The following is a 21,539-nucleotide window of genomic DNA, read 5'->3' as shown; positions in this document are numbered from 1 at the left end:
GCCCCCAAAAAGGCTACAAAAATGAAAAATGTCGGTATCTCCAGTAAATACATAAAAAAATGTTCAGCATCACTGGTCATTCAAGGAATGCAAATTAAAACAACATTAAGATTCTATCTTACCCCAGAAAGAACAGCTACCATCACGAAATCAACCAATAATAAATGCTGGTGAGGGTGTGGCGGAAAGGAACCCTTCTTCATTGTTAGTAGAAGTGTTAAATCAGTAAAATCACTATGCAAATCAGTATGGAGATTCCACCAAAAAAAACAGAAATTCCATTGACCCAGCTATTAGCCTTTTGGGTATCTTCCCAAAAGAGTTAAAACCATCACACAACAGTGATGTATGTACACCTATCTTTATAGCAGTACAGTTCATAAAGCTAAATCTTGCAATCAGCCTATCTGTCCATCAACAGATGAACAGATAAAGAAAATGTGGTATTTACACACAATGGAGCACTACTTTGCTGTTAAGAAAAATGAACTTGAAGCATCTGTAGAAAAATGGATGCACCTTGAAACCTTAATGTTATGTGAAGTAAATCAGACACACAAGCTTGTACGCAGTATGGTTTCCCTTATAAGAAAATTTTAATAAGATAAGAGAAGAGACTAAAGGGAAGGAAAAAAGTAATTATATTCCAAGCATATTTCTGTTGTCGGTCTCTGGTTTCACTAATCTGGTTTGGGAGGAGGACTTACATTTCCTAGGATATGTTAAGATCTGTATTGTTGTTATGACCACAGTCTATTTTGAAAATAAATAAATTCCGGAATAGGAAAATCTATGAAGAGAGAGTAGCTCAGTGGTTCCCTAGATTTAGGGGGAAGGATTGAGTGATGACAGTAGGTAGAGTCTTTGATTTGGGATAACAAAAGTGACCTAAGTGTGACTGTGGTTATAGTTGTGCAACTCTGTCAATGTGCTAAAATCTACTGAATCTTCCATTTAAGTTGTAAATTGTGTGGCATGTAAATTTTCAGTTCAATAAAGTTGTTTTAGTTTTTTTCAATGCAGGCATCTTGAGTGAGACAGGCGCATCTCTCAGAATAGGGGACTGTGTCAACGCAAGCCAGGCTGCAGGCCTTCGCCCACACTGCTCCAAAGACCTCCAGCCACAATTCCCAGGGAAACACGGGGAAAGATAATCAAAACCACGTCCAAGAGCCCAGTTGCCTTTAAGAAATGATTCTCCAAAAGAATCCATTTCTTAGGACTTTCCAAAATCAAAAAGCATTTCTGGTTTGAAAGACCCTAAACTACCAAGTGCTCAGGACTGAGAGTCCCCAAGTACTGTATGCAAACCAGCTTTAAAAACCAAACCTAAACTCGGTGTGGTGGCTCACGCCTATAATCCCTACACTCTGAAGGCTGAAGCAGGAAGACTGCAAGTTCAAGCCCAGCCTAGCCCAGCCAATTGAGCAACTTAGAGAAACCCTGTCTCCAAATAAAAAAGGGCTGGGGATATAGCTCACCGCAAAGGTCCTGGGTTCAATCTCTGGGTATGAAAAATGAAGAAATCTAAAGGCCTTTAGAAGGCCTTTGCAATGCTCCTCCCTTCCTCAAGGCTGCTCCAACCTTTACCAGAGTCTCAGGGTCCAAGGCCCCCAACCTCCCTGATTTGTGAGTGAAAAAGAAGGCTGAAGAGGAAGCCCCATGAGTTTTTGGTCTGCTTACAACTAGTAGGTGTGAGAGGCAGACATCCGAGCTCCAATGTCACCCGGACACACTCAAGCTGGCTCTCTGGCTTTCTGTGAACCCAAACTCAAACAGCCACGTACAATGCATTCCATCTAATTACTGCAGAAAAGCAGGCCTGCACTCCTGCGCCCCCTCCTCATCGGGTCAGCAACAAAAGTGGTGTATTTTCCTATTTTGTTTAATTTCTCAACTGCTGAAAATTATTTCCAGATCCTATGTTTTCTTTAGTTTCCATTTTTACCCTACATGAAACCTACTCCTAGAGTAAAAAGAAAGATAACAGAGCAAAATTGGACAATAACAAAGGATTATAAAGACACCAGGAAAAATGTAAGATCCAGGCAAAGACAGAAATAAGTAATGTGCAAATGAACACCAAGCTAAAAGTCGGGTCTTGATACATAGTAGCTATATTACAGGTCTGCATACCAAGACCTATACAAGATGGAGAGAAATGTGTAGGTGTCACAAGGCCCCTGAGGACGTGATTCTGTCCTGAGCAATTGATGCACCTAAAGTCAGAGTTGGGAAAATCCCAGGACAAAAATCTGGGTCTCTTTTTGGGGGGGTGAGAGGAGTTGCTGGGGATTGAACCCAGGGTTTTCACACTGAGCTCCCTCCTCGGCCCTTTTTTCATGTTTTATTTTGAGACAGGATCTTACAAAGTCACTAAGTTGCCCGGATTGAGCTCCACTCACTCCTCCTCCCTCAGCCTCCCAGAGTGCTAGGATTACAAGTGTACACCACCACACCCGACTCTTGACATCCTTCTTGCCCCTGTATGCTTTCAGATTTCATGGAAAACCAACTAGCAATAACGATAATCATTTTATTTAAACATAAACGAGTGAGATTATAGATACTTTTACTCATCTCATTAATTCTTTTTTAACTAAAAAGAAAAACCCATTCTGCCCTGAATAGGCGCGATTTCTAGCAGAAGTAACACAAACACTGGAATCACCCAGAAGCAAATGTCCAAGCCACCAATAAGGAGCTGAGGAAGAAAACTCCCATGCTCACATTCATGCTGTTTATCTGGTCATAAAAATCATCTCCAGTGACTTACAAAACAGTCAGTTGGTTGGATCTTTTCAGGACTAAATGGCCCATTCGGTTATCCGCACAAAGTACCTTCCTCTAAAGCTGAGAAAACTCAGCAGAAATACCATGCTTCGAGGCAACACTGGTTTTCTGTCCCCTGCTCTTAAAATGAAAGGAATAGAGGTGTTCCTCGACTTACCACGGCATTACTTTCTGATAAACCCATTGAGTGTTGCAAATACGGTAAATCAAAAATGCATGTAAGCCAGGTGGCCACCCTGATGCCTCTCTGTACCATTTCCTCAGATGTCAAGCTGGCATCATTATAACTCACTAATCATCTTGAAGCTTCAGCGTGTGAGTTCACTCCAAGTACTTAGCACTGTGCCTGGCACGCAGTAAGCTCTCGATGACCAGCAGAAAAATTAGTAAGAATGTCAGTGTTGAGAATTTCCCACCATTAGCCCGCACAGCTCAATGGCCAGAGCCTTGGCTTTTCAAAGTTAACAGAATCTTGGTTTCCGCCCTCGCTTGCTTCCCTTTCTGCCCTGACTTGCTTCCCTCGTGACTCTGGACGGCCTGTCATTTCTTCCCTCCCGCTCTGTCAGCTCCTGGAACAAGGGTGAGCTGAAGGACACATCTCAGCAAAATGAATGAGCTGCTGAAAAAATTAAACAACAAACTGGCCAACTCCCCCCATTCCCCGAAAAAAATTAATATGAAGCACAGTGACTAAACGTCCCTCTGTTAAGCTGAATATATTACCTTAATTTGGCCTGTTGGTACTGCAATAAGTATATTAAAAAAGAAAGAGCTACGGTTATTATCCCAAGGCTAGGATCAGGAAAGCTTTTCTCGGAGTTTTGTGGCTCCCAGTTTCCGGCTCTGGTTGGACTCCGCGCTTGGTCGAAGCTCCCTCCTCCAGCGGGCGCTGGAGAGCAGCACCGGAAGTCCCACCTGATGCTAACGCGTGGTTAGCTCTTGCGGTTTCCTTCAGGGGTTCTGGTGCCCTTCTGCGCTCCCTGTCTGGGTGCTGTGCTTCATTAGCTTGCTTCCTTCTTGCTATCAAAGCCTTCCCCCCTCATTACACAGACTGACCCTGTTTGAACAGCAGAGAATCCTACTGATAGGGACGCCACAGGCTTCCTCTCTGGGATTTCAGGCACCTTCACCTGAGCCTCCAGCATAGCTAAGCCAGACGTCTGGCGTGCAATTCTTTCCCAGCTCTGAAAGTAATGATCTACACCCCCTTTCACCATCCCCACGCAGTTCATTCACATTTCCCATAAGAAAACCAGCCTCTGAGGAGCATCAATTAGAAGAAGCAGAGAGAAAAGGCCATGCTTTGGGCAGAATGGCTTCTTCCCAAGCTAAACACACTTATGTAAATTTGACTCCATAACTGCCCAGGCTGCACATGTACCAGGGCACCCAGCTTTTCCGGGGTTAAGCTTTTGTTTACCCACTATCAAGTCGGTATTTCCCAGGCAGTCTTGTCCTCCTCCTGTGGAGACTGGCTGCCAACACCCTACCCCTACCCAGGCAACCAAATGTGACATCAAAGGGCCCTGGGATGGCCATCTGTCCCTGCCACACCAATGTTTATGCAGTGTGGGCAGGAGACAGACAGGCCCGGGCAGGGTGTCCTGCAGCGTCAGGCTGTATGCGCCAGGGAGCAGGACAGTCAGAGAAAGCCACTGCTCTAGCCAGAGGGTCTCCTGCTTCTTACGGAGAAGAAACACGATTTAACTTTCTTGAGGGTGCGCAGAGAACACCTGACACATTTCACTCATGGATGAGCATCTGAGACCAAAGTGAGAGCCCTAATTTTGTAACTTTTCAAACATTACCCACCCTCCAAAACAGCAACATCTAACCATGGTATTTCAGGCAGTAATGACTAACGAATTCATGAAACATGAAGAGGAATTGCCCAACAAAGGAAAGGTAGATTAGAAATGAACTCAATAGTCTCTGAATTCTAGAGTGAATACAACCATTAGATGTCTTCATCTAAACTCCTCTGTTTATATCCAGAATTGAAGGTCACCATGGATGACACCATGGGCTCAGAAGTCAGATAAAATGCATATCAAAGCCAAAGGCAATGCCACTATGGTGGGATTCCAGTCAAGCCACTTGGGTTCCATCAACTGGACATAAGGAAGGGGAACCACACATGGCAGAGGAGTGGAAGGTTCAGTCATGTGCAGCCAGCCCTCCACCTCCACAGCTCTGCAACCACTGATTCAACCAACTGCACATCCATTACATCAGCACTGAATAGATTCATTCTTATCGTTATCCTCTAAACTATACAGCACATGGCTGGGGATTTAGCTCAGTGGTTCCACCGCCTGCCTCGCAAGTGGAAGGTCCCGAGTTCGATCCCCGATACCAAAAAGACAAACAAACAAAAAAATAAACTATACAGCACACAACTACTTACATCATCTTTACACTGTATTAGGCACTCTAAGTAACCTAGAGGTGATTTAAAGTCTAAGGAGGATGTGTGTAGGTTGTATAGAAAGACTACACCATTTGATATAAGGAACTTCAACATCTGGAGATGTTGAGGAAGTCTTGGAACCCACTCTCCCAAGTACCAAGGGAGAGTACTTAGTACTGTATTCTTTTAGAGAGCACTTAGAAGAATCCTGGATATACAGCAGGTGCTCAATGTATGTAGCTTCTTCTCTTTGCATTCTTAGTCCCAGGCTAGCCTTCTTCCCATGACACCAGAATGGCAGGCAAAGTACATCCCAGGGGACAAAAGCAATGAGAGATTGCTGTGGACTGTGGCCCATCACCAGCTAAAACTTCAAGCCCAGTACTCTGCTGAGGGGATGTCCCTTATCTCTCAAGGAGTGGGGTGGGGGTTACTCCACAAGTTTCTCCTTCCATGTTCATGGAACCTGTCCAAACACAGTCACAAGCATTGGAAGAGTATCCTCATTGCTCATCCCAATAAATCTGCTCCAGTACCCCAGGGAGAGATGGCTAGCCACAGCGCTCAAAGCCAAGGGATGATACACCCATGTTATGATTCAGCTCGAACAGCTGCAGGGAGAAAGGACACACAGGTGCACATCAGGATGGGCACCCAACTCTCAGAGCTGGTCCTTGCTCTCTTTTTTCAATCCGGCTCCTAAACCACAATTAGTTCCCTTCATTCAGAGAGCTGTGGAACAACCTTGACATTTCTGTGGCTGGCTCCGACCAGGTTTTACATGATCTCCAAAGAATCCCTAAACACTTGCCTTGTGAGACAGGGCACAATCATGGTTCCCGAGGATTGACAATGCTGCTGGGGGAGGGGACATATACAAGACAGCACCTGACAGGTAAGGTGGGTTCTGCAGGTAGAGGGAAGGTGGGCTGGGATGGACTAGAGTGGCAGTGAGGCAGAGGTGGACTTGAGCTGAACTTCGAGAGGGGACAAGCCTGAATCAGCACAGAGCTGGTGGAAGGCTCTGGGGGAGAACGCACCAAGGATGCATGCTCTGAGACAGGACCCAGGAAGGCTGATTCCGCAAGGCAGTCCCTCCACCCATTACGCAAAGGTTTACGAGCACCACACAGCATGCGGAAGCACACTGACAGCCAAGGACATGCGGTCCCACCGTGGAGGGACCCCAGAGAACACTGGTTAAGGGATGGGCTCTGGCGCCAGGTTACCTGGGTTCAAATCTTCCTAGCTTCCCCCACTCCCCAACTCAGTTACTCTGGACAAGTTGGTACTTTGGTTTTTCTGTGTTTTGTTTGGATGTTTTGTTTTGTTTCATTTTGTCTTATTTTGTGTTGGTGGTGGTGGTGGTGGTGGTGGGGATCAAACTGGGAGCCTTCACGTTGAGCTACATCCTTTTTACCTTTTGTTTTAAGACAAGGTCTCACCAAAGCATGACTCAAATTTGTGATCCTCCTGACTTCACCTTCCAAACTGCTGGATTACAGCTGTGGCTACTACACTCAGCTTGCTGAGTAGACAAGATATTTAAGGCAGAGTGGAGAAGTTACATTATTTTATGCATTAGGATTTCCAGAGAAAACCATCTGGAACAGGGAGGGACAGAAGCCACACGGGGCCTTCTGGAGGCAAGAGGGGGAATCCTGAGAGCTGTCCTGGAATAAGATGACCTAGAGCACAGGGACTCCCCAACACTTGGTCAAAGAGGACCCAACCCCTCACCTCAGGGCAGCTCTCCAACAAGGAAGTAGGGTGACAGCCCCCCGGGGAGAGTGAATTTTCGAGAAAGGAAGGGATCCTAGAGCACTGGGCAGAACGCAGGCAGCAAGTGCAGTAAAGGGTTAATCGGCGTTCTCCTTATTCCACTCTGGAAAAGAGCACATAACCCAGTTATGATCGCAGTGTGACGGAAGAGAGCTGTCTAGCAGCCTCTGGGAACAATTGGGGAGGGCTGCGCTCAGGATTCTGGCAGGGAGGAGCTACAGGAAAGACTGGAGGAACAAGTAGCAGCAGAGACAAGAGCAAGACGGAGGAACAAGAGCAGGGCCTGGAATGCTGGGTGGGAAATCTGGAAGCCTCAGAAATGTCTGTTTCTGCTGCCTCCTGTTTTGTTTTGTTTGGTACCGGGGATTGAACTCGGGTCCTTGCGCTTGCGCAGCAGGCGGCGAAACTACTGAGCTAAATCCCCAGCCCAAACTATTTTTTTTTTTTTTTGGTACCGGGGATCGAACTCAGGACCTTGCGCTTGTGAGGCAGGCAGCAGAACCACTGAGCTAAATCCCCAGCCCTACCTCCTGTTTTGTTCAAAGTCCAGACCAACCAGAATTCTACCAAAACCTGGTCAGCGTGAAGTAAGTAATGCCTCCCGAATGCACCACTGATTGACAAGGTTCGGTGGGTAGGTTCCCGGCAGAAAGGCAAAGTGGGAAGGAACAACAGCAACTCCCTATAGTGAGAAAACTTCTTTAGTCTAAGTCATTCTTCCCTGTGAAGCAGATGAGGACCACATAGGCAACCTGACTTGTCCCCACTAGAAGATGAGAGAGTACAGGGCACACGTTACTCCTTGGTCCTCCCTGGGGAGAGCCTCATGCACCATCCCACATGGAAATTCCCCAAATAAGCAGATTCTCATACCAAGTTTCTCCCTCTGCAGCCCAAATCCATTCCCTTTTCCCCTTTCCTAGAATCTCAGAGGCAGGCAAAGTTAAGGAGACAAAGGTAGGGAATTTTCCTCTCAAGTCTCTAAAACAGTAAAACCATAGCAACTACCCAAAGAATGGGGCCTGAAAGCATCAGAAGGTTCCCAGGGAACCAATTTGAAAACCTCAGGCTGAACTGGAGAGAACCAGCAACTCTCATCCCACCAAGACCACAGTCACTGCTAATGATCTTCCTGCCCCAAAAGGGAGGTTCATTTAGGCAAGACTTTTATCCATACAATAAAGACTTTAAAAGCATAATTCCTCCTTCCCCAGGCTTCTGCTAATCCCACACTTACCCCATTCCAAACAGAAGTGGCTTTGTCAAGATGTCCAAAGATGCCATCTGCCGGAGACACTCATATCGTGGGAGAGGGGCTGGGTGTCAGAGGGTCACACCCCATGGGATAACCTTCCTCCTCCTTGTTCTGGGGTCTAGAAAGGTGGGTTGCAGTCCACAGTGATTCTACCTAGAAGAGCAGACATAGGAAAATGGTAGGTTTTGTGCTCATTTTTTTATATACTTCTAGAAACAGCAATGAGATAACACAGGAAAAGTGCTGCAGATGTTGTAGATGCTCCATACTTTAGTAGTTAGGATTGTATTGGTATTTGAATAAGCAATTTGTACTTTAAAACTCAAAGAGGCATTTACCAGCCCTCGCTCCACCAGGGCTCTGTAGGAAGCAGCTTTGCTGATCACTCTGGCCCACACAAATCCCCTCATTTATGGAAACACTGGTGCATATGATTCCAAGGTACTCAGAACAAAATCTCATAAATCCACACCAAATCATTCAGCAAATACAACTTTCCAAGAGTGGTAACCTCTTCCCCAAACTTGTGCCAAATGTGAGCCATTTGCAAGCTATGTAATACTTGTTTACAAGCCCTTGGAGAGGCAGCATTGCAGAATACTTACGAAAACTACACTTCTTTGTTCTTCACTGTCATAAAAGCATCTAGAACAAAGCAGAACATAGCGGCCAGGCCAGACCAAGGACAGTTCATCAATCTGTCTTCAGGAAAATAACGTCACACTTGAGGCCCGTTGGCTACACAAAATGTAAACTGAGGCTCGCTTCCCCGAGCAAAGCAGTGAGCAACTCCAACATCATGCCATAAAGCAGAAGACACCTCTTCGCATAAAGAAATGCATATAAATGAGTTATGCATACAGAAATATGAACAAATTATGCATACATTCCTCAGGGCCTTTTCACTCAACAAACCCAAGAAAGACCAAATGGCTTAGGGATGGGTGACCTGCACACTGCTATATTCCTCCGGGAAGGAATATTAGCCAGGCAATGTCCTCTGCCCTGTGCTTTTATTATTCCTTGTCAGCTTCAACAGTGCACATAGCACCAAGGGATTGACGCTTCCCCAGACTTTGGGAAAGTCTTGAACTTTGTATTCAAGGGAAGAATGGGAAGGATGGGAGGGAGGAAGGGGAGAGAGGGGAGGGAAGGAAAAGGGCCAAGGAGAGGAGGAGGGGAGAGACGGGAGGGGGAAAGCAGGGGGAAGAGGAGGAGGGATGAACAGAAGGAAGGGGAGGGGAAGAGATTTAAAAAAGGAGGGAGGAAGGGGAAGAAGAAAAAAGGAAACAAGAAAAGGAAGGAGAGGAAAGAAGGAAAAGAAATAAAAGAACAGTGCAATGAGAGTCTCAAGGAGATAAGATGAGCTGGGGAAAAAAAATCCTAGAAAAGGGAGATAAAAATCAGAAGGCTAAAAATACATAGCCAGGTTACCATCCATCAACCAGGAAAAGGAGATGAAAATACAGACAGTAACCTGGAACCGCAATGAAGAGGGCACAAACGGGGAAGTAAGAGGCAGAACATACTCCATACTACAAGGTATTCAGCTCCTGCTCCATGTCGTACTTCACCATGGGACCCTACCTGAATTCACAGCACCACCTCACCACAGCCCCAGAGAGCAGTTTTCAGTACCTCCGCCTCACAGCTTGGGAAATGTTACCTTCAGAGTGATCAGGCGACCTTCCTGAGGCCACACAGCTAACAGCAGCAGAGGAAGAACTCAGTCAGAGCGTTCTGATTGCAGCACTCTTGGTGTGATCCTGCCACATCCTCTGAAAGCAGTTGTTCTTCTAAGACTTTAAAATGCTCAGGCTCATGCATTAAATATGAACCAAAGCGAAATGTTCTTCCCCAGTCATTATGGCAAATTTGCTCTTCCCTTGCACGAGGTAAATGTGTACTGTCGAGTGGGTTGAGTGCACCTACCATTCACATTAAATTACCAGTGAGTCGTATGCATATTCCAGTTAGATGTTTCTAAGACAGCTTCCCAGGATGTGCCCCAGAGAACACACAAACCTACCTTGAGCAATTCTGCCCAATGTGCGTGATGCTGATGAACAGAATGAATGGGAAAAACATAATCTACATCAAAAACACAAAAGACAACACATAATGTCTTTCTCCTCCCAACTAAAGACTCGCTTGCTTATTATTTGTTCCACAAGGTAGAAATTTTTTTAACGCACACAAACTCAAGGAAGGGGAGGGGCTTTGTGCTTCAACTAAAATACACACAAAAACCAAAGTTAGTTCTTCCAGAAGTCAATAAAATTGATAATATATCAGCCAGAGTGATCAAGACACAGGACCAAGGGATGATGGTGCATGTCTGTAGTCCCAGTTACTCAGCAGGCTAAGGCAGGAGGATTGCAATTTGAACCCATCCTTGACAAATGCAAGAGACAGTTATCTCACAATTAAAAATTTTAAAAGGGTTGAAGATGTAGCTCATCTTCAGCGGGAAGGCTCTGGGTTCAATTCTCAGTACCACAAAAAAAAAAAAAGAAAGAAAAAAAGATGGAAGGAAGGGAGGGAGGAAAAGAAGAAGCATAAGACACATGCCTGGGGTAAAGCACTTGCCTGGCAATGTGAGACCTGGGTTCCACACCCAGTACTGGAAATGAAAAGAAAGAGGAAGGAAGGAAACAGAGAAGCAAAGAATAGAAGCAAGATTAGTCCATCCCAAGAATGAAAAAGAGAACATTTCTACAGGTGCTGTGGCCCTTTAAAATACTGTAAGAGGATATTATGCACAACTTTATCTCAACAAATGCAAAGCTTCATACAAAATGGGAAAAGCCCTACATGAATCAGTGACTACCACAAAACAATGTAGCTGGGCTCTGTGGCTCTTAACTGTAATCCCAGCCACTTGAGGCTAAGGTAGTAGGATTGCAAGTTCAAGGCCACTCTGGACAACTGAAGGAGACCCTGCCTCAACATAAAAATGTAAAAAGGACTGGAGGTATGGCTCAGGAGTACATTACTGTCTGGCACGATTGAGCAAGGCCTGGGGTTCAACCCTGTGAACCACAAATAATAACACGGATATAGTACTACCAATAACTTTAGTCACCCTGTGTCTATTAAACAACTGAATGCACAAGGTTTTTTTAAAAAAAAAAAAAAAAAAAAAGAATACAGCTGAAACTAAACCAGATTATCTACTAGGAGGAGAAGGGGAGCCAAATGGTCTCTTCTGCCCACATGGTGGTCCTGTGGTAGAACTAACCCCAAGTTCAGATGTCTGTGTGGTATCTCCCAATGGCCCCAAGTGACAATATCTAAAAAGCTTTTGTCTGTGAGCCACATATTCCCCTTTCTCTAGCTAAGGGTTACTGTTCAGTAAAACCCATCTACCAGCGAGATTTGCCAGCACTGTCATGAGATCCAGTCCGGCTGTCTTTCCTGTTGAGTGAGTGGGGGTGGGGAAAGTAGCCTCAAGTTCACATCCACCTGACCTGCCAGGTGCTTTCTGGGGTTCTGGCAGGTGTGGCAGGCCCGGATCCTGCAACCTGCTCTCTCCTGGGACACATCTGGTTTGGTTTAAGAACAATTTACATATGTATCTTTCACTTCAAGGAAGGGGTGGGGGGGAGGGGGTCACAGCAAGCTAACTGTGGCCCAGCAATGGGTCTCCTTACCAGGTTGGAGTGTGTGAAGGTTCAGGGAGAGCCAGGCGGCCCCACCCTGACATCCAGAGAAGGACAAAACCGGCTAATGCCTCCTACTCCCACTTGCCCCAGAACTGGGAGAGAAACACTTGTTAAATGAATATCTAATTTCCCACAAACCTTCGTTTCTTGCCCTAAAAGTAAGGTGAATCTCTAAAAATGTTTATGAAGGATTAGCTGACAAAAAACAAAATCCTGGCCCCAACTCCTGCTGCTACTGACCAGATAGGAAATAAGTGAACCCAGGGACAGTTATCCCGAAAGCCACCATCTGACCCCCACGCCACGAGCAAAGACCACACATGCCACAGGAAGCCCCAGGCCAGCTGGAACCGTGCTGAAAGGGTGTTTGTGAGAAACTCGGTTTGGACCTGGACCGAGTAATTCCATTGCTAGGACCCCAACCCCCATCACCCTCCAAACTTCCTCTCCACACCCCACCCTACCTAAATCGACTTAGGCAATCAACTCTGAGATGCACCAGTGGCTGCAAAGACTGACAACTTCAAAAGAAAGTTCCAGATACACAAATAACACCTCCCAGGGCGGAAGGCCCGCAGATGGACTAGCTCATTCAAATGCAAAATTAAACCGAGACTTCAGGGCGTCCCTCCAGACGCTGCCCCGGATTCCCTGGGAACTTTCTCTCACCTGAGCCCCAGGCCTCTCCCGCGGGTCCACTGCAAGGACTCTGACCTGCAATTGCCCCCGGCGCGGCGGGACAGCCTCGGGCAGGACGCATCCTCCAGGGGTGCCTCGATCCCCTAGCGCCTACCCACCCGGTATCCCAGCACTGCGATCCTCGCTGACAGACGGAAAGCAGGGGAAAGCAGGGGACAGCAGGGGCAGGATGGACGCTTTCAGAGCCCAAATCTCTCCCTCCGCGGAGCCTGAGCCCTCACCGCCGATGGAGACGCCGCCCGCCACCCCGGGCCCGTCTGGGGGCGCAGCTACCCAGCCTCAGGACGCAACTCCGGGTCTTATCTGTCCTCATCCCGAGCCACACCCACCCCCCGGCCCCCCAACTGCAAGAGATTCTTGAGCGGGAGGAATGGGCTGTGAAATGAAAGCTCACCCCTGCTCCGCGAGGCGCACATGGCTCGCCCGGCTGGCTTCACATCTCCCAAACTTCCCGAGCAGAAGAGGAAGCAGCAGCCGCCGCCGGCGGGGCTGCAGGCGAGGGAGTGGGTGGGTGTCACTTGGGAAGTTTCGAGCTGCGAAGAATCTGATGAATCTGGCCGTCTGGGTGCGTAGCCAGGGCCCTCGCTCCTCCCCACCGCCTCCCTCTCTCCTCCCTGCTCTCCGCCTCCTCCTCCAGTTCAGTTCTCGCCCTGGGCTTCAGTGCCAATAGCTCAGTAACTCGGGGCTTCAGTCGGACTCCCAGACCTGCTCACCGCATCCTTAGGAGACATTATTTCTCCCAGGTCACAGCCGTTTTATAGATGAACCTGGTCGCCCTGCACAAACTGTAAGGGGGGGGGGGCGGGCGGGAGGGGGACGACAAGGCCTGTTAAAAGGACTTTTTTTTTTTTGGTAGGGGGGATCGAACTCGGGTCCTTGAGCTTGCGCAGCAGGCGACGAAACCACTGAGCTAAATCCCCGGCCCTGTTAAAAGGATTTTAAAGGCTAGAAATCCTAAGTAGCTAACGCTCAGCAGTCACCATCACAGTCAGAATGGAGGGTGGTCTATGAAGAGGTGATCTGATTCCTTTAAAAGAGAAGAGGACAGGAGGGCCGGGGATTTAGCTCAGTGGTTCCATTGCCTCGCAAGTGCAAGGTCCCGAGTTCGATCCCTGGTAACGAAAAAAAAAAAAGTAGAGGACAGGAAAGAAATAAATAAAATTTTCAACTGGCTGCCTTCTCCTTAAAACCTGTTCCAAAGTATTTCAGATAAACAAAAATATAACAGACAAAATAATAGAAGAAAATCTCAAGTGCCCACCATGCTGCATTAAAAAATTAAAATTACCAATTTAGTTCAAGCTAACTGGAAACTCCTCCCTGAAGCCACCTCCCTAAAAAGAAAGCTGCCATATATTTGGGTTCTTTGGGGAGTTTTTTGTTGTTGTTTTTGATACTGGGAATCAAACTCAGGACCTTGAGTTTGCCAGGTAGGTACGGTGCCACTGAGCTACATCCCCAGCTGTGGCTGCCATATATTTGATTTCCTGTGAGCAGTTTTTAAAAGGAAACATACTAACTTCAAGTTCACCAGAAAACAATCTAATGACTATCCCTCTGCTGGAACTGACCTTGGTTTCCAAGAAGAAGTTTTGTGAAATAAAACTTTAAATGACCACTGGTTAAATGAAGCCTCAGGTGGCTGGCCCAAGAGAATGAAAGAAATCACAATATAAGAAAATAGCAAATCTGAAGAGACAAGTGAGAAGCCGAATGTGAGATGGCTAAAGCATTCATGGGTGAGATTGATAAATTAATAGCACATTATCATTTTATAAGGTTAATAACTGTGCCAAAAGCCAAGAAGACTGACCCACACTGACTGCAAGGGGCTTTCCTCAGAGACAGAAGCTTTGAAAATAGAAGCACAACACTCAATAAAGAAGGCACAGTGACTCCAGCCAGTCAGAGTTCACTCCAAGAAGGAATTTCCAGGAAAATAACTTCAGAATCAACGTGGTGGAGACAAGGATGACTCACTTGACCCAAATGGACACTTCTTCAACATGAAGAAAGAGATGCCTGGCTCAAGTTTATATGCTTGCTAATTTGCAGAGGTTGGTATATGCAGAAATTTAATAACCATTTAATAAATGAATTAAGCAAACAAACAGAATGTAGCCGTGAAAACTCCTGAAGGAGCAGAATGAAGAGTGCCCGCAGTGGTCCTTAACCAGAGGTGACTTGGCCTCAGAGAACATCTGGCAATATTGGGAGACTCCTTGGCGGTCACACACTTCGGGCAGAAGTCAGGGCAGCTGCTAAACATCCCATAGTGCTTAGGTTGCTCTCCCTCAACCAAGAACTGTGCAGCTCCCGATGCCAACAGTGCTGCCGGTGAGAACCCTGAGGTGGAGGTGTCACTATCAACCATCTCTTTCTTCATCCATTTATTCCCAATAGTGTCATCAGCATAATGAAAGGGCTCTCCAGGGACTTATAAAAACATGGAATAAAACTGCTCCTTCTTTTCCACTGAGCAGCATTTGATGGCTGAGATCCAGCTGTGGGACCCAGAAGAAAGAGGATAATGAGGTCACATACTCTACAGCATTTGGTGCTTTGGGGCACTCACTAGGCTAATGACTGATGCTGAATTTGGATGGAAATAATCAGGGAGGGGTAGAGGAAGGTGACATAATGCCCAGGTATCAGTTTTGGAATCAGAGATGGTATGGTTGGGAGGAGGAGACACCAGAGAGCAGTAAGAGATGCAAACAATACAAAGACAAAGGGAGCTCAGCAGAGGCCCTGCCAGTCATTTCTCCCCACAATCTCAAGTCTACCCTGGAAACACTCCACTCAGAACAGGAAGGATGTTTAACCTCATTATAGCTGATCCAAAAGAATGTCACGCCTTGGCCTCGCTTACAGGAAGAGAATGTGAGTGCCATGGAACCAACTGGCCCATCAGAGTGGTAGAGGCACCAAAGGGTTTCTGGTCTCCCAGTGACCCAAGAAGTCCAGAAGGTTAGGTTTTATTTTGTTAGATCATACACTGTAATTGTATAAAGTATGGGGTTCAATGTGATGTTCCCACAAATGCATATTGTGTGATGATCAAATCAGGGTGATTAGCATATCATATCCATCGCTATGGTGATCCTCTCTGTATAGTGAAATATTCCAAACTTGCTCTTCTAGCTCTTCTGAAGCATAGGATAAATCACTGTTGACTGCAGTCACCTTGCTGTGCAATACGGCTTCAGAACTTACCCTCCTATTTAGCCCAGTTTCTCCCGACCCTCATGGCTTTCTAGCCTCTGGTGACCATTATTCTGCTATCTATCCTAAAAAGTGTTTCTGCAAACTCTGCTGTGCTGTCTGTACTTTCTTGACTTCTTTCTGCTATTATTTCATATCAGAGAAGAGGTTTCTTACTGCTAGTGCCCAGTGTTGCTCAGAAGGAAGTCAGAAGATCGTGGTTTGGTTCATCTTTCTGAATGAACCCAGGGAATTTTCACTAGGCTACATTCCCACCCTACCTTTTTTTTTTCAAGGTAGTCTTGCTAATTCCCCAGGCTGGGCTCCAACTTGTGGTCCTCCCGCTTCAGCCTCCCAGACTGATAGGAGTACACCGTGCCCAGCTGTTGGCTCATCCTGAATCCTCTTGAGGCACACATATGGTAGGTGCCGGATAAATGCCTGTTGGATGGAACTGAGTCAGTCCCCATCATTTCTTGGGCCTAAGAATAGAGTCCCCTGTGCTGCTTCCAGAGAATTCCCATGACTCACAGAGGTCAAGAGAGCAGAACCTGTGGGGACAGGATTCGCAACAACACCTGCCGATTACACCGGTGACTGTCAGGTTTCAAAAACCTAGACAGAACTGACCAGCCTGGCTGGGGACCTCCACACACTGCTCGCCAAATGGTGGCACGCTGTCCTTCTTCAAGTCGTCAGCTTCTTAGCCCGATGTATAGAACGCCATTGGTTTTGCTTATTTAAAAAAAATAATAATAAAATAAAAAGCCGTATGAATTCAAGAAAAGAAAATAGGATCACAGGATCTCAATCCAAAGCAATGAATTTACACATGCAACCGAGTTCCTGCGCAGAGGAAATGCAACCAGCAGGGGGCGCACAACTGACTTGTCCCCAGCAGTTGCTCAAAATGGGGATAATCATGGTGACCACACTAAATGACCCAAGTCACAAAAACAATCGCACATCACCGAAAGTGAAAGGACACGTGTAAAAACACTTTTGAAACCTTGACACCCTTGAAAGGTATTTGTATCGTCAATGAATGTTTTTTCTTTTGTGCCCCTGGGGTTTAAACTCAGAGCCTTTGCACTGTGTCACATCTCTAGTTTTTTGTTGTTGTTGTTGTTGTTGTTGATGTTTTTAAACACAGAGTCTTAGTGCTGCGTGGTGGTGCAGGTCTGTAATCCCAGCACTCAGGAAGCTGAGGCAGAAAGCTCAACACAAGTTTGAGGCCAGCCTGAACTACATAGTGAGTTCAAGGATAGTCTGAACCACATAGCAAGATCCTGTCTCAAAAAAACAAAATAAAAAAAAAAAAAAAAAGAAAAAGAAAAGGGCAGAGTCTTGCTAAATTGCTCATGCTAACCTGTGATCCTTCTGCCTCAGCCTCCCAGATATTACAGGCATACATCACTGCACCCCACTCATCAATGGATACTAATACAAGGGCTAGCTAAGCAGACAGAGGAGACTATAATAAATAAGCACAACGAAAAACATGTGAGATGTGGAGAAAAAAATTAAACTTTTCAACTTTTCTATCCCCTCTGTCAGTTGAATTTATACCCACAAATGAAAAACTAAGGAGAGTTTGCTTATTTTCCCTAAAGATTTTTTTTTTTAACTCAGTCTTTAGCTTGCTTGTGTGTGTGTGTAAAAGCTGACTTTTAAAATTCCTTTCAAAGTGTGTTCTGAATGACACCAATGTCAACCTTAAGCAAATGTCCTACGGATTTCTGCCCAAAGGCCTTCAGAACCAACCCCTTGGGAATTTGGGCAGTTTCACCCCAACATGACAATTAACCAAACCTAAGTCTGCAAATCTGATCCCACTACCCAGAGTGGAGCTTAGCCCACTCTGTCCAGCTGGCAGAGGGAACTGAGAGACCTCCCCAGAACAAGGTAAGAAACATGGGCACCAACACGCCATCATCTGCATCTCCTAGCAACAGCCAATCAGCTTCCAGGCTGGGGAGACGAACCCTCCTCCTCCTAGGTGAAGCCCTGGGGGCATGCGAGGGGACCACTGACAGCCAACCTTTCCAAATCCAAAGGAAAACACCATCTCCCATGCAAAACTGCAATTTCAAACACAGGCCCCATTAATCCTATGGAGTCACAGTGCAAACTCCGGTGGTTTCTCAGGAATACATTTTGCAGTTAGCTACAGGCTGACTGTCAAAATCAAATTTTTTAAATATCTGAAACTGACTGGAGGATTCAGTTTGGACTAATTCCACCCACTCCCATGCTTGAGAATTTGAGGGTCTGCTCAGGAAGAAGGCCATGTTTGAAAGTCTTTGATTTAGCCCTGGCTAAGGCTTCCCTTCTCTCCGAGACGGGACACAAACAAGTGTCTCTCTGCCAGGTGATGTCTTGAAGGGTAGCCCTCATTAAATTTGATTTGATACAAGAATATTCACAAACTTCAAATTACATCTCTGCCAAGCAGACGTAGAGACTCTACACAAAACTGACAACTATGCAGAGATATTCCTCAAACAATAAGATCTGTCAAAAAGGGGTCAAGAAAACCCTAATGGCCTTTTAATGCCATCCCCAGAAGGCACAGCAGTGACTGTGTGGCCAGTTCCTTAAAACCCACAGGGTTCAATTTTCTCAATAATCAAAGCATGATGTTCAATTTAATTTTCTCTGGCTTCCTAGTTCAATCTTCCAATTTTAATTTTCCATGATTTGAAAACTCCCATCTCTGTCACTGCCCCACTTTGATTTCCTTGCAGAAGAAAGACTTTAACACACCAAAGTCAAGAGTTTCAGGACTCTGGTGGGTGACCACGTACCTATTGCTCAAGCGATCTGTAACCGGGAGGGCAAAGGGAGAAGGAGGAAATACAACCACAGGATGAAGATAACAAAGAGGGCAAGGGAAGAACCATAAAGGTAGTGCCGACAAGCAATAATCCATAAACCATACAGGGCCAGGTGCTACCCCACCCGCACACACCGATTCCAGCATGCTTTGCACAAGAAGAGTCCATGTGCTCATGGGGGGAGACCATCTGGGGCTCCCTGATCTTTCAGGCACCTCGCTGCTTGGCAACAATAAGCAATACTAATTGTTCCTGCCACTGAATGTAAGAATGCAGAGTAACTAAAATAAGAAGAGAGGAGGTCAGTTTCTAACTTCAGCCCTGCCTTCTCTCCCAGAAATGTACGGGCAGCAGAAGCTTATGATCCTTGAAAGAGCTGGGCTAGGGAGCACTCCCATATGGGGCAGCCTCATCTGGTCACAGGAGAGGCAAGGCCACGCAATGAGAGGACCTGGTTCAGGTGTGGCCTGCACCAACCACTGGATGACTTAAGCGAGCCTTTCGTACACGGGAAGTGGAAAGAGATGACTACTGCAGTGGGAAGCCTGTTGTCCTGGGCACATGCCCAAGGCTTCCTCCAAAGGAGAAGGAATGCTCAACATGCCCAGACTCTTTTCAATCAGGAAATCAGCCAAGCCGGTATCTCAGACTAGCTCAGCATTCATGATGCTTTTATGCTAATCTTGCTGTTGTGATCATGGGTACAGTGCAGTTCAGGAGCAAGGTCTATGCTGTATGGGACAGTAGGAGCCCCTCCAAACCCTCAGGGCCACAGACAGACAGAGTCCCCGGCACCATGGAGAGACTTGATCCTTAATTCTTCCACAAAGCCCCTACTGTAGGGCAATAGCAAGCAACCTGCAGTGACAGCCACACAGGCCGCTGGCACCGACCAAGGCTAACCAATTTAGCAGATTTGCTTTTGCTAATCATGGGCTGGAATAGTTTTGACTTTCACTTTACATTACAATATAGTAGTAACTGTCATTTCATATTTTCCAGGCCAAAACATATTGCAGAATATTGAAAGGAAAGAAGGTAAAGAATGAATGAGAAGTTGGATAGGAGGGAGACACCGAGCACTTGGGTTTAATGGCGATGAAAAGGACCACACCTATAGACCTGTCGGGAATACCTGACACCGTACAGTGTTCTCAGATTGTGACAGGCATACCATCAATCAAAATTAGGTGACTTCTTATAAATAATGGTTGGGAAACATGCTAAGGAGAATTACTTGACTTGCATTCCCATCTAAGAATGTAGACGTTAGCTTTTTATGGTCACTAGGAGCACTTGGAAGCATTTTCCCTAACGTAAAGGTTATTTATTTTCCATCAGAAATATCTCAGAATATCAAAGGACCTGAGGTAGTATAAGACAGCGGTCCAACCACTGTGGCACCAGGGACTGGTTTCATGGAAGGGAATTTTTCCAAAAATGGGGGGTGGGGGGGTCGGGATGATGCAAAGGAGCAGGAAATCTAAATCCCTCATAAAACCTAGACCCCTGGAATGGACAGTTCGTAGCAGGGCTCACACTCCTATGAGAATCTAACGCTGCTGAACGGACAGGAAATGGAGCTCGGGCGGTAAAGCGAGCCATACAGAGCAGCTGTAAGTACAGATAAAGCTATCCTCACCCCATCACCTCCTGCAGTGTGGCCCGGTTCCTAACAAGCCACGGACACTGGTACCCATCCATGGTCCAGGGCTTAGGGACTTCTGATCTAAGAGCCACAAGAAGGGCCACAGCCCCATGAAAGTAAGAGCAGAAAGGGAGTCTCATATATTAATTACTCACCTGAGGTCAGACAGATGAAGTCACTGCTCAGGCTCACAGAGTAAATAAAACCATGCCACCTTGACCTAGAGCTACTGAAATAAATCTGCTCTGTGCTCCACCACTCAGTTACCCCTCAACACTTTTTCCATAAAGTTGACTTTAAGTGCAGTACCTGTGTATATATTTGGGGCCCCGACATAGGTCAGAGAACACATACAAAATATCCTACATAAAACTAAAGCACAAACAGTAGTAAGGGGTGCAAGAGAAATGTCTTGGGTCAGCCCCACACAAGCAAACCACAGGCTCAGAGACCCAGGGAGGATGGGCACAGTCAAACCGGAGAGCTGAAGGCAGAGTGAGCCCCAGCAGCCGGCATCCTCCTGGAAAGACTGCAGTGGCCCCTCCGCAACCATGGGAAGCCTGGCAGGGACACTGGGCAGATTCATATGCACCCAGGGCATCATGGCAGCAGCATAGTCAGGGACAAAGACTCCCTAAGTCTTGCCCTTGGAACCCCAACAAATTAAAATGTGTCTCCACTAATGCTGCCAAACACTGTCATTTTCACTTAAACACGAACTCTCACTGTAGCATTATTCACAAAGCCAAAAGGTGGAAACAATCCCGGTGCCCATCCACAGATCAACACACAAGCAAAATGTACCGTGGTATATTCCCACAGCGAAATATAACAAGTCATTAAAAGGGATGCAGTTCTAATTCATGTTACTACATCTACATATAACCTGGTTAAATCTGCATTTTATTTTATTACTATATGTTTGTGATACACGATAATTACATACATCTTGGGGAACTAGTACATATATATATCGGCATCTTATCCTAACCAAAATAAGTCAGACATGCAAAAGAACAAATACTGCGTGGTTCCAGCTACATGAAAAAGTTTTTTGTTGTAGTTGTTTTGTTTTTTTGTACCAAGGATCGAACTCCAGTCTTTGCACTTTGCAGCAGGCAGCGAAACTACTGAGCTAAATTGCCAGCCCTACATGAAAAAGTTTTGAACATGGAGCATGTTTGTTGTGCCCAACATATGGTGGTTATAGAACATTTTTAAATGTAATTGATGCCACTGACTTATA

The 21,539-nt window shown here is 46.1% G+C and overlaps 1 protein-coding gene across 8 annotated transcripts in view; it reads right to left on the bottom strand.

The window, feature by feature from the left end:
- Positions 1 to 21,539, bottom strand: part of Tiam1 (TIAM Rac1 associated GEF 1) — a 384,121-nt gene that overhangs the window by 194,468 nt on the left and 168,114 nt on the right. For 4 of the 8 annotated variants that reach the window (XM_087213203.1, XM_004842270.3, XM_087213200.1 and 1 more), the window contains one exon: positions 8,223 to 8,393. The gene's annotated coding sequence lies outside the window, so the exon portion shown is untranslated. Of the gene's footprint in view, positions 1 to 8,222; positions 8,394 to 9,906; positions 10,032 to 12,998; positions 13,235 to 21,539 lie in introns of those variants that run through there. The other 4 variants (XM_004842272.4, XM_021256147.2, XM_021256145.2 and 1 more) reach the window with 2 other exon arrangements.

This window comes from Heterocephalus glaber, unplaced genomic scaffold (assembly GCF_053883595.1).
Source record: "Heterocephalus glaber isolate CG9 unplaced genomic scaffold, H.glaber_assembly_v1.0 deba00000122, whole genome shotgun sequence".
Lineage (NCBI taxonomy): Eukaryota > Metazoa > Chordata > Mammalia > Rodentia > Bathyergidae > Heterocephalus > Heterocephalus glaber.
The sequence above is the reverse complement of the archived record's forward strand: the minus strand, read 5'-3'. Positions and strand labels throughout refer to the sequence as shown.